Here is a 17,984-nt window from a genome sequence, read left to right on the forward strand (position 1 = left end):
CAGGCATCCAGATAAGAGAAAATGATGACTTAGACCAGGGTGCATCCATGATGGAAAAAAATAATGGGATGGATTGAGGAGATAAACTGAACAAAACTCCTTGAGCGATTGGTTGAGAGATGAAAAGGGATGATGACATTGTGTCTGTTTGCCTGACTAGATGGATGGAGGTGGTGTCCTTCCTTAAATACGGAAGAAGGTCAAGTTTAGGAGCAAGGATGTTGAGTGTCCTCTTAAACATCTTGACTTTTAGATGACACTGATACAATTAACAGACATCATGAGGAAATTAGCGACACGTGTGGGAAGTGCAGGAAGGGAAACTTGGCTTGACTTAAAAATGAGACCTTTCCCTGTGGTACAGAAGCTAACTGATGTCACCTTGACAGGGTGGCTTGTAAATGAAAGTATAATTACACCAAACTCTTCTTTTAATGGAAACATATATCATTATCTTCTTTCTAAATTGTTCAGTGGCTTCCCAGGTGGCCTTAGTGGTAAAGAACCCACCTGCCAATGCAGGAAATATAAGAGACATGGGTTCGATCCCTGGGTTGGGAAGATCCCCCAGAGAAGGGCATAGCAACCACTCCAGTATTCTTGCCTGGAGAATCCCATGGACAGAGGAGCCTGGCGAGCTACAGTCCATGTGGTCCCAAAGAGTTGGACATGACTGAAGAGATTTAGCAGTGATCAATCTGCTGGAGCAAGGTGTTGAATTTATTACTTATGCAACAATTTTATAAAGCACTGTACCTTTCCTGGGGTACAGGGGGTCTTCTTAACTTTTCAAGGCTGTATCATGTGGTAGGAGATTGGTTTGGCTCCAGAAAAATCCAGGTTCAAATTTGATGCTATCACTCACTGTCTATACTGTTGTTGTTGTTGCTGCTGCTGCTGCTAAGTTGCTTCAGTCGTGTCTGACTCTGTGCAACCCCAGAGATGGCAGGCTACCAGGCTTCTCCAGTCCTGGGATTCTCCAGGCAAGAACACTGGAGTGGGTTGCCATTTCCTTCTCCAACGCATGAAAATGAAAATTGAAAGTGAAGTTTCTCAATTGTGTCCAACTCTTCATGACCCCATGGACTACAGCCCACCAGGCCCCTCTATCCATGGGATTTTTCCAGGCAAGAGTACTGGAGTGTGTTGCTACTGGAGTGGGTTTCCTTCTCCAGGGCATCTTCCTGCATTGGCAGGCAGATTCTTTTCCACTGAGTGACCAGGGAAGCCCCTATAATATTTGCCCATGATTATATGGGTCCATATAGTCATGACCATATAATCACAGGCAAATATTTAGCCTTTTAAAAAATGTAGATTTCCTTTTAATAAGAAAATTACATCATATATCTGGTGTGGCAGTCAAGGCTTTCCACTTAGATTGTGGCACACTGTAGGTGTTCATTAGAGATAAAGCCATACCAAAAGGTATTTGTTCCTGCTGCTGCAGCTAAGTCGCTTCAGTCGTGTCTGACTCTGTGGGACCCCATAGATGGCAGCCCACCAGGCTCCCCCATCCCTGGGATTCTCCAGGCAAGAACACTGGAGTGAGTTGCCATTTCCTTCTCCAGTGCATCAAAGTGAAAACTGAAAGTGAAGTCGTTCAGTTGCGTCCGACTCTTCTGGACCCCATGGACTGCAGTCCACCAGGCTCCTCCATCCATGGGATTTTCCAGGCAAGAATACTGGAGTGGGGTGCCATCGCCTTCTCTGGGTATTTGTTCCAGAGGCTTGTAATTGCCTGAATAGCTTCTATTCTAGCTTTTTTCTTACTGACAGATTCCTAGTTTTATCCAGGGCTGTAATACTCCTAATTAAAAACCACACTTTCCTACCTTGCTGTTGTGTCTTATGATATATATACGTGAACCACAATGTGGAGAACAACCTCGAAGCCTCCTAAAAGCCTCTGACCTAAGAGGGGATGAGCTCACACCTTTCTGCTCTCTTTTCTCCTTTCTGAAACATGGACTTGATGACTGGATTTCTAACAGTCATTTAGAAACACAAAATCATGCTCGAAAAGGAAAAATAACCTCCATTCTTGAAGACGGCAAAGCTTCCTAGATCCTAACTAAGGTTTATATGGGAGTTAAGTCCCATAATAAATTATTAGACTTTCTGACACAGAACCGAGAATATTACTCCATTTCCATCACTACACCAATCTAAACATGCTTGATTGCTCTGAATTTCTCAGTGTAAACTGAAAAAAATAATTCTTGTTTCCTATCTCTGTAACTTGGACAGGCTGTTTGTTTTTTTTTTTTTTTAAACTGGAGGATAATCACTTTACAATGTTGCATTAATTTCTGTTGTACAACAACATGAATCAGTCATATGTATACGTATATATTCTCGGTGCCAAAATATCCCTTCTTATCTTCTCTACTCTCCACAAAAAGGCAGATTCTTACTTTCAAAATAGAAATCATTGGTACCAACTTTTGGGAAACTCTCACACCCCACCAGAGTACAAGTCACACCCTTTTGGTCTCTCTGTATTTATAGGAGACTTTACTATAATTCAACATCATAAAAGTTAATTCACCTTTAAATGCATTCTAAGCTCAGTGAAAAAAAGTATGCGTGAATATATATTGAGTGTTCGTTCTATTGTGGGCCTTATGGTAAAGCTTACACAGGTACACACACACACATATACAGATATAAATATGCATATATGGTAAAACTACATAATTTGATTTGCATTTATGATCCCAGAGGTATAAGTGTGCATAAATAAAGTATTTATATGTATATGTGTGTATATATACATGCACATGTGTGAAATCTAATTCTTGAACAGAACAGGTGCTTGATTAACATTTGTTAAATAAATGAACACACAATTCTCCTAAGGATATGAAATTATGAAAATGAGAGTTACTATTTTTTCCATCCTCAGTTAGAGAATTTAATTCCAAAATCTATGTAGAGTGTCTGATGGTATAACGTGTAGCAACCATTAAATGACTCAGCTCGGTCCTTGCCTATAAAATACAGACTAGAGAAGTTAATCACCATGACAAGAACCTTGAAGGTACTGTTGTATAGATGCTACCTGTCTAGCAGTGAAAAAAGTATTTTCACATCTGGTGAATAATTGCATTGCTATAATCACCTTATAAAATAAATATGCTTGTCTTCTTTGACCAGAAGATGAAACTCAAGTTCCACGTTCAGTGCTCAGAACACACATGGACTCTGAGTCAGCATGAAGGCCCAGGTGACCTTCCATGACATCAAGATCCAGACCTCGGTGTTGGCTTAAAAGTGCCAACCTGGAGGTCCTTCCTGGCACTCAGGAAGAAGAACCTACACTCCAGAAGCTGCAAAATCTGACATGTTCATCCTCATCAAATCCAATGGTCATATGTCATGGTCCTAAAACCTGAGATGCCTATAAGAATAAGACCGGCCAAACTACGGCAACAGCCCGGTGAGTCTTGTGATAGCTGTGAGCCAGGGGGAGCTCGGGAAATTCACACAGGTGGTCAGTTCCAGCGCAGAGACACAGCCTGCTGATACTCAAAAAACTGCAGGCTTTATACACATCTCTGGGACTGTCCACTGCAAAGTATCCTAGTACACATGAGCATCTGGTTCACAGGGTTTGGAGTTTTCAGAACTTATCTCCTGAATATTATCATGACGACCCAGAGGTGGACCTAGTGCACAGCGGAGGAAAGGAGGAGAGTCCAGCTTCTGTTGATTTGACCTTAAGAGTGCACGTGGGGAAGGAGGGGGTGCTCTCGGGGAGCTTTTAGCAGGTAGCACTCTGCATTTAGGCTGCCGCATTTTCCCAGTAGGTCATCCCTAGGCATCCTTCTGCTGACTTCCTCTCGTACCTCTGAATTTGTCACTGCTTCCTGGATAGCACCTCTTGGGATGCACCCAAGTGCCCACCTTCTTCTATTCCTTAATCTTTCCCAGTGTATTATGGCTTCCCTAGTGGCCCAGACAGTAAAGAACCTGCCTGCAACGCAGGAGATGTGGATTTGATTCCCGGTTCAGGAAAGTCCCCTGGAGAAGGAAATGGCAACTCGCCCCAGTATTCTTGAGTGGAGAACCCCATGGACAGAGGAGCCTGGCAGGCTACAGTCCATGGGGTTACAAAGAGTCGGGCATGATTGAGTGACTAACACACAGTGCATTTGGCTAACTCATCCAGGGGAATCATTAGTGATACAGACCCTTTGAGGACTGATATTCCTTTCCTCTGTACTTCTAATCCACTGTGTTTGTTACTATTAGATAACACAGCAAAGCCTGTGGCTCGAGCATGAGTTCTAAAATCACTCTGATGGTTTTTTTATAATGCTTGGAGCACTATCAGCGCAATGAATAGTAGGCATGCCTGCTAACGCTTACCAAGGATAAACAGTCCTTTGGGAGGTTGACTGGTCTCTGTCACTGAAGGTTGGGTGAGATGATGTTTAGGTCAAAATCCAGCCTGGTTTTTTAAAGACACTTTTGTCTTTGTAGATCTCCAGTTGTTCTTTTATTTTGTGCAATGTGGTATTAATCAATGGTACAAACAGGTATTGAGTTTAGCAATATTTGAAAATGATGCTGTGTTTTTGTGTGCCATTCAACCAGCGAATTCAATGGCTTGGAAATTGCAGAGAATATGGTTTTACAATCCCTTGCACATCCATCTGGTTTAGGTAACATCATTATTCTCATTATTCTTCTTATTGTTATATCCATTTAAAATCGCTACCAGATGTGGGTGAGCACAATTTTGCTTTTCTGTCTCCTAGTAACAACTGTGGTGGAGGACATTTACCTCAGTCAAGGAAGATGGTTGGTGGTGTCTCATGCTTAACAGTGTGCCCTGCAATTCCGGCTCTTCTAACCACTGTAAATTTAGCCTGCATTTACCAACAAAGCCATCATGTAACATTCTCTCTTGAGTCCATGGTATTGTAAGAAAGAACCAGGAATCCTATCTTTAAGACTTTCTCCAGTTACCAGAGGATGTAGTTTTATGTCCTAAAATTAGATCCAGGATCCTATGGCAGAATTAGATAAAACAATTGATTGACTGAACAAGGTCGAGTTTACTGCAGCATTGAGTTAGGGGTACCTGGTTACTAGTTTCCCAGAAAGCAGAAGTATTTGGTAACCATATCTGGTAAACAGGTAACTAAAGCAAGTAACTTCCCATGGGGACAATTATTCGACATTTGCCAGACATGCCGAAGCATCTGTCTTTCAAACACTGCTCTGTTCAGAGGGTACAGAGATGAATAAAATAGAAACAAAAGATTCTATTTGTTCTAAAATGGAACAAAATAGAAACAAAGTAAGTATTTTTTCTCATGGACTTATTCTCTAGTGAGGATGGCAGACTGCATTCAAATAAATGGAAAATATATACAAGTAGGGATCCTTGTCATGTCCTTCTTTTCCCTGCATATTTTACGGTACACATGACCAATGCCTGGATTTGATTTTTCTGCAAACTGATCCTTTGAACAGTGCAATGGGTGAAACATACAAGGTGTTAATTGTATATTTTTGAGGACATGAATGCATGCTATTTCTAGATAGTACCTTAAAAACAGACTTCTCTGTACAGCTGAATAGCTACTTCCTTCCATTTGAGACAGAATCCAGCATCTTTTGTTTGTTTGCTTTTCCCTGAATGGACCATTTATTTAGCAAAACAATAATAGATGTTTTGCAAAATAACTAAACTCTATGCTAGGGAAAAAAAAAAAACAACAAGAAAATGTAAGTAAGTGGGGGCTGGGCCAGGGACACTGTTTATAGGGAGGTCACATGAGCATTCTGGGAGACAGTTTCATTGTACCTCTGCATGTACAGGTTGACTTGTTGGGGCCACGTTGCAGGTTGGTTTGGCAATATTGTTGTCAGTAAGAAACAAGTATTTATCAACTGAAATGGAATACAAAGAACTCAGAATGTCTATAAATTATGAGGAAGAACCAGGTGTAAATCACAGGAACAATTAAAAAACAATAAATACTGTGAATTCCTAACCGAACCAAAAAAGTATGTGATTAAAGACTAAAACTATATAAATATCAGTAAAATAATTCAGGTAGATTTTCATAAGGTTCTGTGTGTAAACTGTAAATATACTTAAGGAAGTTAGAGGCTTGCTCACAAAGGAGCCTTGGGATTTGACAGAAGCATCTGTCCAATCTGAGTGCATGCTAGGTTGCTTCCGTCCTGTCCAACTCTCTGTGACCCCATGAACCGTAGCCCACCAGGTTCCTCTGTCCATAGGCTCCTCCAGGCAAGAATATTGATGTGGGTTACCATGCCATCCTCCAGGGGATCTTCCCGATCCAGGGACTGAACCGCTGTCTCTTGGGTCTCCTGCATTGGCAGGTGGATTCTTTACCACTAGCACTACCTGGGAAGCCTGGAGTCGGACAGCCATTGCTTCTAATACAATTCTTAGTGTTACAACTTTTACCACTATTATTGAGCACTTCATACATGTTGGGTGGTTTTCCTATGTTAATGTATCTGAGAGTTTTCAGACTATCACCTATTTATTATTATTTCCAGTTGAGGGATAAGCAAAATGAGACTCACTACCATAGATGACAGATCAGAATGTGTTGGTCTTGCTTAGGGAGATGCTACCATGAGGGTACGGGTCTGCTTGATACCCTAGCTTATGTCCTTTTGACGAGTTCCATTGGTTTTCACAAGATTCCCGTGAGAGAGACAGATGGGAGGAGTGCGTTGTGGGTGAAGATATTGCAGAAAAAGAGGGGAGCTCTGGAGGGAAGTCATTACATGTGGCTTTTACTCTTTTCATGGAGCAGAAATGTAAATGAAGTCTATTATCTCTAGTCCTAAAGTCAAATTATGAAAAGGCGTAACTCTTATGTCATTCAAAATGCATTGTCTTCATCATGTTACCCCTCTGAGCAGATGTACTGTTTATGAAGAGCACACACACTAAGGTGAAAGGGATGGTAGAAAGGACACTGCTTTGGTAATGATTTCTACAGGTATTTTCTATAGCAGGGCCCGTGATGTAAACGTAGACATCTGGGCCTGTCAACACTAATTTTCAAATGCTGTGACATGGGGCTTTGAACTTTCCGCTTTCGTGAAACATCATTCTCCTCAAAGTCAATATTAGTTAACGGCAAGTTATTCTCTTTGCATTTTTGTTTTCTGGCAGGGCTACAATACATACTCTTAGACTGAAGTCCATGCCTAAACCTGTTTTTTCCTGAAAGCAACTGCACGTTTAATCATTGACAATATTGTTCTCTGTCTGAGTAGGGTATAGTTATTATGCTATTCTGCCTGATGGCTTTATTTAACACTCCATCATACTAGCTGTAAAAGGTAGTCAATGGAGCAGATCAATATTTATGATGTAACTTATAGGATAGATATACACACAGGGCAGAAAATCTTTAAGCTGAGGACTGGGTACTAGGTGCCCAAGAAGGATAGATTTTTACCAAGATGTACATTTGGAATTTGATCTTGTTCTCCAGAAGCAGCACTAAGGTCCCATACCCCTATGCAAATCTAGACCAATTTTCATCTAAATACAACCCTAGGAAATTTTGTATGTGTCTTAGAAATTTGTGGTCTCAAAACGTACAGTTTTTCTCCCTAATCACTCTAGAATTTGGCCTTAAGTTCATTTAATTCCAAAGTTTATGCTATTTCTACTTTATCCTACCATGGGCAGTGTGAAACTAGACATTGCTTACTATCCTATTGAATTTTAAAAGTTGGCTCATTCCTATACTCTTTCTAGGGATAGCTTTGGGCAAAAGTTAATTAACAGCATGCCCGACATCTATGGGCACAGTTCTCTAAAGGTAACCACCTAGGGGAAAGAAAGAAAAGGAAAATAAAGAAAGCTGTGCCAATAAAAGGTCACATTCATTTTTATATTTATTTTTTTCTGAACTATAGTCACAAGCACAGTATTTGGAGACCATGAATAGATTTTCTGGGAAGAAATTGCCACAGGTAAAATGCTTCCTAGAATCAGATAAAGGGGAGCGTTTTTGATTGGCTAGTGGGCCTGAAGAGTGAGTGTAATCTATAGACAAATTTAACAAGCCAAAGCTAATTTAGAGATAAGGAAATGACTGTTTATCAACTATATATATGTGTGTATATATATATGTATATGCTTTAGAAGGCAGAGATGCTTTTTGGAAACTAAAGAGCTACTTAGAAAATGTAGTTGATAAATGTTCAATGACCTTTCCAGTATCAGCAGGTGCTCATTCGAAGGGGTTGGAGAAGGCAGATAAATCCATTCTTTCTCTGCTACAATCTCTTTCCAATCAAAACATCTACCCTCGTGGGTTCAGTGAACACTGTTCACTGCAGCCTTATCAATAGATTTAGGAATACCTTCTTACTTGCCATCACACTTCTTCTAAAAAGATTTTTTAAAAATTAGATAACTTTCTGCAATGAATACAAAACGATCAACCTTTATAACTTAAGGTAAAATATCTGCCGTAAGTTGGCAAACTGCCCTTGAACCCATGGATGATCGAATCAATGCCCACCTCCATTTCCGTATATTGTCTCAAATATCTGTCAGGGGTTCCTCCTGAGATGTATCTGCTGTTTGGGGCTGTTGTGGGGAGAGGTGAAGATGAATGCTTGTGGGGTGCCTGCCATGTATTCAGAAGCAGACAGACAAAAATTTTGTTCTTGTTGTTTAGTTGCTAAGTCATATATGACTGTTCTGTGACCCCATGGACTGTAGCCAGCCAGGCACCTCTGTCCATGGAATTCTCCAGACAAGAATACTGGAGTGGATTCCCATTTCCCTCTCCAGGGGATCTTCCTGACCTCAGGACTGAAACTACGTCTCTTTCATCTCTGGCCTTGAGAGGTGGAATCTTTACCGCTGAGCCAGCAGGGAAGACCCAGCAGAAAGTCATATTACAGGAGCTGATGCCACAGAATTCACATCAGCCTTGAACTTCTCAAGATTGGTTTTTAGAATTGAATTAACAATTGTGTGAACTTGATTAACTTCCTTTTCTTTTTTGTTTTTAATGTTTATTTATTTGGATGTGTTGTGTCTTAGTGGTAGCCTATGAGATCTAGTTCCTTGACCAGGGATCAAACCCAGGTCCCCTGCACTGAGAGCACAGTCTTAGCCACTGAACCACCAGGGAAGTCCCCATTAATTTCTTTCAGCATCAGTTTTTCATCCCTCAGACAATTGTAAATGATACATAACTAATATTGTAGACATGACCACTAAACATATATATATATATATATGATGTCTACTTAGTATCTGTGTAATAGCAAATGCTTGGCATGATTTATTATTATCCTCTGGTATACTTAGCCCTCTAAAACACAGTCTATACCTGCAAAGTGGTGAATAAAAGTGCCTACCTTCAGGGTTCTTATAAGAATTAGGTGAGTATGAGTATGTGTACATTTCTGTCAGTAACTGATGGGCTATCCCTTTGGGAAATGACTGGAGAAAGAATTTCCATGCTGTCCTGGGGAAGACTGTCCGTAAGAATGCCTCAACCTCATTCAGATAGGCAGTTGACGAATGCCGTCTATGGGGTCGCGCAGAGTCGGACACGACTGAAGCGACTTAGCAGCAGCAGCAGCAGCAGAGGAGACGCCAGAGCAAAAGCTGACACCTAATTTAGGCTGTGTCCTTTACAGGTGGAGAGGCTGGGCTTTAGTGCTGAGCCTGTCACTCTGTAGCTACCCTGAGTCTGAATTCACCTTTTCTATAGGTTGCAGCTACTGCTGCTGCTAAGTTGCTTCAGTCGTGTCCGACTCTGTGCGACCCCTTAGATGGCAGCCCACCAGGCTCCCCTATCCCTGGGATTCTCCAGGCAAAATACTGGAGTGTTTCTATAGGTTAACAGCTATCATATCTGCAGTATCAACTGAATTTGTGGATTCAAATGATGATATACAACAACCACAAGGGTCAGTAAATGACAAGTACATTGCAAAGGACGATTTATTATTATTATCTATATTTCTGCCTTTTGTAAACCTTAATGAATTCAATGGCAACAGAGGGTCAGGTGCAGAAATGAACCTCTGGCCAAGCCTCAGACTTCAAAGACTAGTTTTCTAGTTCAGATTCTGCCACATGTGTCTTTATCTCCCTTGTCTTATTTGCTTCTCAAATACAATTTTCCTAATATTTAGAAGGAGTTATTTATTTCCCAAATCCCTTCAGGTTCTCCACTTTGATTTTCTATTGTGCTTAAAATAAGCATAATAGAATCTCATTGGATTATAAGGAATCAAATAGGGTCACATATGAGAAAATATGTTATAAATTGTAAAGGTTATGGGACTTTATCATGAATAATAACAACAGACAGGATGATGATATGATCCTTTAAAAGTTAAATCCCAGGCTTAGTTCAGCAGTAAACACAAATCACACTTTCACCTAAAGACATGATTCTCTCATGGTTTCTCCTGTCACCAACTGACTAGGATAACCATCTCTCTTAGTATTTATACACCAGCCTTTTTTCTCTTGTGTAGAATAGTTAACAGGGTGGGAGAGGATGGAGATTCCAGGCCCATCTCTTACATTGTCGGTGATAAGTATTCACATATAAGTGCATTATCTTTGAAGGTCTCTGTTTTCTATTTGTAAAATGAGAGATTTTTCAGGACTCTTTCCAGCTTTTATTTCATGATAGGATAGATTTAAGTTTTCTCAGGTGGAAAAAATGCATATGTTTATATAATAAAAGATAACTATGTCATCAATTTCACAGTTATTAAAAAAAATCCTGGATAATTCTACTGAAAATTCATATTGTTGCTAAAAGTGTCTGCTATTTATGGTTATTCTATTAACTTGCCTGGCCATATGCTATAGGATTTATATGATGTGAATTTCTTAGGGCTTCCTGCAACCTGCAGGGGTAGGTATGACTTTTTTCTCCCATGAATGGATGAATAATTCAGTTGCAGAAGAATCAACCAGTTTGACTAATTTTATGTAAGTTTGAAATTACAGAGCTAGAAGCTAAATCAAATATTCTAACTTACTAGGTTACTAATTTTCTAAGTCAACAAACTAAATATATATTCATTTGACAATTCAATTAAATTAGACAGAGTATTGTATTGGTCTACATGCATCCCAAGTTCAAATGTCTGCAGATGTCAGACAGGTGACCCACCTAAGTAAAGACTTCCCAGGAGGTCTACCCTTGGACAGGTCAAGGGCAACCGCTGTGCTCCTCACGAAATGGCTGCCAGAGGGGATTTAGGTCCACTTTCCCCGGATCTTCCAATTGTACTGAGAAATCAGAATACTGGATCATTTTAAAAACGAAATCTCCAACTTTAACATGCTGGGAACAATTTTAAAAAATAAACACTGTGTGTCTCCAGACAAAACACAGCCGGAGACCTCACACTGTCAGTTCGCAAACTCTGATGTAAAAATGTGTCCTCACTAATTCAGATGGGGTCACGTTTTCCTTTGTATGAAGCCATGTGGAACATACAAGAAACCATTAAGTGACACAAACACAAGCAGCGGGATACAGTAGTGGAATGACTTTATTATCTGTGGTTCCCAGGATTTCTGTACATGTGTCCAAGGGTGTAGTTTTTCCACTTGCCCCAGGGGACATTTAGGGCAGTTCTATGACTGCTTTATTCACTTTTTTATTAAAAACAAAACAAACTAACAAAAATTTATCCACAAATTTTTACACCCCCCCACCCAAACTCCTAGGTCATTTTAAGGTATACAATTCATAAACTGAATTATCTATGTAATACTCAGTACTCAGAATATATTTTACAATTGGAACTTTCCCTAATAAGTCCTTGCTGCCTCACAGCCCTGCCTCCAGCTGGAGGGAAGCCTGTATTGAGATGGTGAGTAAGTTAGCATCTTCTTATGTCCCTAATTCAGAGCTGCTTCTTCCTCCTTTTGGTAACCACAGCATTTGACCCTGTGGTCAGTAGAATCACAGTTCCTGAAAGATGTCTGCATCCTGATGCCCAGAGCCTGTGAATATATTAGGTGACCTGGGAAAGGAGAAGTAAGCTTGCTGAGCATCAGACCTTAAAGGAAGGAGATGATCTTGAGTAATCTGAGTGAGCCCAGTGTAATCACATGGGTCATTAAAAGTGGAAGAGGGTGGGAGGCAGAACCAGAGAGACAGGAGGCTAAGAAAGATGTGATTTGGCTTTGCTGGCTTTCTGATGGAGGAAGGGACTGAGATAAGGAATGTAGTAGCCTCTATCAGCAGGAAAAGATAAAATTGATTCTCCCCTGAAAGTTCTGAAAGGAGTGCAGCCCTGCCAACACCTGGTCTTACCCAGGGATGGGGATTTCAGACATGTGACCTCCAAAAGTGTAAGACGACAAAGTTGCATGGTTTTAAGCCACTGAGCCTGTGATAATTTGTTACAGAGGGAATACAATATTAACACAGACTCCTTCACAGTGAAAGTCTGGAAACAAAGGAGAGGTCAGGGGACCTGAATGTTTTTATTCAGTGGCTCTGCAGTGATCTAGAATTTGGCAAATGTTTAAGGTTGAACCAAGTGGGCTACCCTGGAGGCTCAGATGGTAAAGAATCTGCGTGCACTGCAGGAGACTTGGGTTCAATCCTTGGGTCAGGAAGATCCCCTGGAGAAGGAAATGGCAATCTACTCCAGTATTCTTGCCTGGAGAATTCCGTGGAGAGAGGAACCTGGTGGGGTACAGTCCATGGGGTCACAAAGAGTTGGACACGACTAAGCAACTCACTCCACCCCCTGCCCTAACACACACACACATGGTGGACAGAATCACGTGGCTGCCTTATTCCTGTGGTTTTCCTGATGTGAGGAAACCAGCCCAGTTCAGGTTGATTGTTTTTCACTTTCTCCACATCCCAAGGCATGCAGGCTCCTTTCTGGCTTCCCCTGCTCTGAGCTCTCCACTTTCTTTTGGGGGCGCTTCTACAAAAAAGCTTCTCTGGGGCAAGTTGTCCACATGGAAGTATAATTGTGATGCCTTTTAGCTTCAAAATCTTGATGGTAGACTTTCCTCCAAAACTGGCCCTACCTCACGCTGCTTCCCACCTGTCCCTTCTCTCCAGCAATATTCACACACCAGTGGTCCCAGACCCCAGCCTGCGGGAGTCACGCAGTGAGCTTTGTAACTTGACTTGGATGGAAGGGGGCTCTTCCCTCCATGGTGAGAGGGCAGCAGTTGTGTGACAGCTCTCTTCCAGAAAGGATTCTTCAAATTCCATCCCTCCCATCCAATTTCCATCACTCTGACAGTCTTGCTGTGGGAGGATCACTTAAGAGCACCTAACCAGTTCTCAAAAACATCATTCGAAAAAGAAAATTGCATTTGTCTCGTATCTCATTTGGGAATTTGCCTCAGATAGAATTTTCTCTTACTGAACATCATGTAACCAACCAAGGTTGGGATTTCTGCCTGTGAATTAGTTAACTGAGGAAAGAAGAAAAGCAAGAAAAGGGAAAAAAAAAGTTTTTTTTAAACCCTCTCACCTAAACACTATATAAATAGCATGTTTCCCATTATTTTTTCTGTGTAATTACTTCATTGCTGCAGTTTTTCTTGACAGCATGCTTATGATAATTGAGCACTGAAAATCTCTGCCAATATTCCCCCAAATGGGTTGATTGCACTTTCCTCTCACTTCCTATAATATTTTATTTGATGTTCACTGTAAGGAGAGTCTAAATGAAAGATTTTTTCAATGCCTAAATTTATAAATATGCATCTAACAAATCACTAGAAGTTAAAAAATTAAAATTTTCTAAGTCTAGATTGATGTGGAAAGCTACAACCAGTTTTAAAATTTTGTATACATGAGAAACACCTGTGGATCCAGTTAAGATGCAGATTTTTGAGTCTTGCCAACTACAGGGTCTGTTTTTTTAAGTTTAGAGCCTGGCTCAGGAAGCTTCATGGTACTCAGCATGTTCTTTCTTGTCTATTACGGCACAGCCAGAGTGATAACTTGTTATTGAAATCTCCGAAATTATCTAGTATTTTATCAATGTCTCTAAAGTTCCTGCTGTTGTATTCCCAGTGTTTACACGAAGGATAATGGCCATTGACAGGAGGGCTTTGGGAGTTACATTAGAGGTGGTGGGGCATTTACAAAAGAGTTCGTATGTTATGTCTCAGAACTCTTCAAGCCACTGACTTTCCATCATTGGCATTAAAGCTTTGGACTCTACTCTGCAATTAAAAGTCATTATCTCTGACATGCCTGGAAATTTTAGAGGAAGGCTGCTTTTAATTTTTATTTTCAGTTTTCATGTCGGCCTCTTTCTCAAGGATGCACAATTTGAGTCCACAATGACGTGCCGCCATGAGGCTGAGTGGCAGGATTTCCATTTCAGTTTAAAACGGACCCACAGTATACTTAGGGGCTTCCCAGGTGGCACTAGTGGTAAAGAGCCTGCCCAACAATGCGGGAGACATAAGGGGCACAGCTTCAATCCCTGGGTCGGGAAGATCCCCTGGAGGAGGGCATGGCAACCCACTCCAGTATTCATGCCTGGAGAATCCCTGTGGACAGAGGAGGCTGGTAGGCTACGGTCCATAGGGTCACAAAGAGTTGGACACGACTGAAGTGACTTAGCACGCACGTACATTGTATCAATTGACTCAAGATGAGTTGCTTCCCAAGGATTTTCTAATTCTGATCAACAGTTGCCCCTGGTGGTTTTGCTGTCTATATGATTTCAAACATTCCAAGCATGTTGGATTTTTATGGTGGTACACTCATTTTAAAGAGAGCTGTGGTTCCCACCTCTCCTGCATAAACCATGATTTTGTCACTGAAACTTACATTAGAAGAGGTAGAAATGACTTAAGAGATGCTTCCAGTCAAATTTGGCTTCCTTTATTTCCTCAGAATTGAGATGGCAAAATTAGAGTATAGACAGCATTTGATTCATGTCCAGACAGCAGGTGTCCACGGACATAAGGAAGTGATGCTGTGTGCTTATGAAAAGCTTGTCAATATGTGACTTCCACTACCACCTCCATCAGTCAGCCCTGAGGAGGCAGGAGCTTCGAAAAGCCTCCCCTTCACTACTTAGAAAAGGAAAGAAGGGAGAGGGCAGAGTGGCAGGAAGACCAGAAACATTGTTTATCATCACTCTGACACTTATTCAGAAGATGCTTTTTCTGTTGTAACAAAACCAAATATCTCTGTGTTCTTAGTCAAGACACACTCCCTCTACAGTTATTCATTTCCCTTAAGGAGAAGAGTGAGGACAGTTTTAACAAAGTCCTGTCAATGCCCTTCCCAGGATAACATTTCTCAGTTTGTTTTCTAAGAGTAACTATGACTTTGGAAGGAATAATGCTAAAGCTGAAACTCCAGTACTTTAGCCACCTCATGTGAAGAGTTGACTCATTGGAAAAGACTCTGATGCTGGGAGGGATTGAGGGCAGGAGGAAAAGGGGACGACAGAGGATGAGATGGCTGGATGGCATCACCGACTCGATGAACGTGAGTTTGAGTGAACTCCGGGAGTTGGTGATGGACAGGGAGGTCTGGCGTGCTGCAGTTCATGGGGTCGCAGAGTCGGACAGGACTTAGCGATTGAACTGAACTGAACCAATGACTATGTGTATTTTGAATATCATGGAGCAAACGTCAACTGCAAATCCTCTGACCTAGAAGGGATATAAGTATATCCCTTCCAAGACAACACAGATGCTGCTGGGACAGCCCACTCACATTGTCTGATCCTAAAGCAGCCACAGTGTTCTCTAACGGAGTCTCCCCAACTTTGGGAAAGGATTAAGCATCTTTGGAAGCTTCTTTTCTTAAAGGCCCATGTCTTATCTTCACCCAGGTGTGAGCCACAGGGAAAGCCCACGTGCATCCATGCTTTGGCTATGATTTTCCCCTTCTTCACACCCATAAGATATTAATCCTCCATGAATCTGCTTAGAAAAGTCCATGATCATTCTGCTAATTTCCAGATATTCTCAGGAAGGGCGAAAACGATTTGTGAAACTTGTGAACTCATCATACACTCTGTGTGGGGAGTCGCTAGTGACCAAGCCAGATCCAGACGTTCCCCTCATAAAGTTCACTGTGATGTGATGAAGGTAATGCTAAAGGGAAATGGGGAAACGCAGAACTGAGAGGCTAGGAGATGGGAACCGAAGCTCTTCACCTGACCCAGCCTTACAATCTGGATGAGGCCACTTCAGCCTTGGATACGGTAGAGGACTCACTGGACACCGAGCAGCCCAATGGATGGACATCTGCATACCTTTAGCAGGTCTCTTTGATGAGTCTATGTTCTGAACCAACAATGGAGATAGTTGGCCTAAGAAGCTGGAAGACAGATTTTTTTTAATTTTGAATTTTCTTGATAAATCTTGTCATGTATGATGGTTCCTACTTAATTGGGGGAAAACTTAAATTCTTAATCAGTATGTTAAAAATTAATAAACAGAAACCTCAATTCAATAGACTCGGAAGACCAGCAGGGGGAGCTCTCAGGACCTGCAAACCTGAGAGCACAGCCAGAAGAAGAATGAGTCCTCTTCCTTCCGGCAAGGACCCAGCCAATGAAAAGCCGCGGATTCTTCCTGAATCAGAGCCGGCCCAACTTCCTCTTCCCCTCTGTAAGAGCACTCTCCTCCCCTTGCTGTGGGGGCGACTGGCATATGGCTGGCTTACTGTGGTTGTGCTGTGCTGTGCTGAGTTGCTTTAGTTGTGTCTGACTCTTTACAACTCAATAGCCTATGGCCCACCAGGCACCTCTGTCCATGGGGATTCTCTGGGCAAGAATGTGGGAGTAGGTTGCCGTGGCCTCCTCTAGGGGATCTACCCAACCCAGGGATCGAACCCAGGTCTCCTGAATTGCAGGTGAATTCTTTACCATCGGAGACACCAGGGAAGCCTGAATTTCAATTCTCTGCTAATCCCAAATAAACTCGTCTTTGCCAGATAATATCTAGCAGTCTATCTGTTTCAGGTCAACAAGCACTAGTTTTCTTTTCTCTTAGGTTTGCAATTTCGTAAACACTGAGAATGACAAAAATTTCAAGTGTAAGTTATGTTTACTTTTTAAACTTTTTACTTCTTTTATTATAAGCTTTTGTGCAATGAAACTTTAATCGTGTGTGTATGTGAGTATATTTGTATGAATCTGTGTGCATGTGTGTGTGAGAATTTCTTCTTTGCTCATTTTGTTATTGTGATATTGCTTTTCTGATTTATTAAAATCCTTTAAAAATATCAACTCTATATCTTTCCTTGAAAATATATTTTTCATAATCTGTTGTTGGTTTTAAATATTTTATTATGTCCTTTACTATATACCAATTTTACAGCTTTACTGTATCCATCCTATGTATTTTTTCTTTATGATTTCTCCCCATGGCATTATTCTTAGAGAAGCATTTCCCATTCTGTGGTTAAGATTACTTATTTTCCTCATAGTGCTTTTAAATTTTTATTGATAATATTTTAAACTTGAAATTACATTAATAGCTACTTGAAATAAGTACCCAACATTTTCCAAATAATTTACCAGTGTCCCTAGCATTATTTTTTGATAAATCTGTCCCGTTTCTCAGATTTGACATACCAACCTTAATCATGCATCCATGCTAAGTCGCTTCTGTCCTGTTCGACTCTTTGCAACCCTATGGACTGTAACCACCCAGGCTCCTCTGTCCATGGGATTCTCCAGGCAAGAACACTGGAGTGGGTTACATGCCTTCTTCAGGGGACCTTCCCGACCCAGGGATAGAATCTGCATCTCTTATGTCTCCTGAATTTGCAGGTCTCCTGGCTTTGCCACTAGAGACAAGAAACCACTAAAAAAAACAGTAAACACACACACACACACACACACACACACACTTTGAGGTGTTTCTGCATTTCTGATTTTGTCCCTCTGTTGTACCCCATTGTGAAGCAAGTGTCCTATTCTTGCAGGTGGTTAGGTTTTTACTGTTTGTG

This window comes from Oryx dammah, unplaced genomic scaffold, assembly GCF_014754425.2.
Source record: "Oryx dammah isolate SB20612 unplaced genomic scaffold, SCBI_Odam_1.1 HiC_scaffold_19, whole genome shotgun sequence".
In the NCBI taxonomy this organism is placed as follows: domain Eukaryota; kingdom Metazoa; phylum Chordata; class Mammalia; order Artiodactyla; family Bovidae; genus Oryx; species Oryx dammah.